General features: G+C 35.9%; 1 protein-coding gene across 1 annotated transcript in view; it reads left to right on the forward strand.

The window, feature by feature from the left end:
* Positions 1-1,255, forward strand: part of LOC105812634 (contactin-5-like) — a 115,924-nt gene that overhangs the window by 41,028 nt on the left and 73,641 nt on the right. The window lies entirely within an intron of this gene.

A 1,255-nucleotide genomic window follows, 5' to 3' on the forward strand; every position in this document is an offset into this window, starting at 1 on the left:
AAAAAAAAAAAAATTAAATTTAAAAAGTGCTTACATTCCCTAAATTCACAAATGACTGAGAAAATATTCCACCAAAGGCAGCACTCATTTGACCTTCCAAATAAGCATGATCAATATAAACTGACCCTTGTACTTCCTTTGTGCCTACACATGTGACTTGAATAGCTCATGAGAGGTATTAATCATTTTGGTGCTGTGAGCTTCTTTGGGGGGATATAAATAAAGGCATTTGAATATTGAGGAATGAAGATAGTGTTTGATTTATGTAAGATGTAGTTTTTCAATAAAAAGTTGCCTTGTATTTTTATAATATAGAGCCAAATTTGAAGCAGAAGCAAAAAGTATAAGAATGACCAGGAAAGTGAAGAATCAAGTGATGACAAGGAATCATAGGCATTCCAATGAGATACCCATGCACTTAGCATTTCATATTCCTGATGTGTTTTCAGATAAAGCCAGTGCACCATATTACTTATATCATCTGATTTAATGCTTAAAACTGGGAAATGCAAATCAAAACCACAATGAGATATCACCTAATTCCAGTGAGAATGGCCTTTATCAAAAAATCCCAAAACAACAAATGCTGGTGAGGATGTGGAGAGATAGGAACACTCTTACATTGCTGGTGGGACTGCAAATTAGTACAACCTCTGTGGAAAAGAATTTTCTCCTCTTTTTGAGGAAATATCTCAAAGAGCTAAAAATAGAAATACCATTTGATCCAGCAATAGCACTATTAGGCATCTACCCAAAGGAACATAAGACATTCTATAATAAAGACATCTGCAGTCGAATGTTTATGGCAGCACAATTCACTATTGCAAGGATATGAAAATAACCCAAGTGCCCGTCAATCCATGAGTGGATTAATAAAATATGGTATAATGTATACAATGGAATGCAACTCAATTACAAAGAACAATGGTGATCTAGCACCTCTTATATTTTCCTAGATAGAGCTTGAGCCCATCCTCCAAAGTGAGGTATCACAAGAATGGAAGAATAAACATCACATGTACTCGCCATCAAATTGGCACTAACTGATCAACACTAAGGTGCTCACATGGTAGTAATATTCACTGGGGGTTGGGGGGATGGGGGTGGATAAACTCAAAACTAATAGACATGGTGAGTGTTGTATGGGGGAAGGGCATGCCTCTAATCCTGGCTTGGGTGAGGCAAAGCCATAACATGTAATTGAAATATCTGTACCCCCATAATATCCTAAAATTAAATAAATAAATACTTAAAT

This window comes from Propithecus coquereli, unplaced genomic scaffold (assembly GCF_000956105.1).
Source record: "Propithecus coquereli isolate 6110/MARCELLA unplaced genomic scaffold, Pcoq_1.0 Scaffold258, whole genome shotgun sequence".
NCBI lineage: Eukaryota > Metazoa > Chordata > Mammalia > Primates > Indriidae > Propithecus > Propithecus coquereli.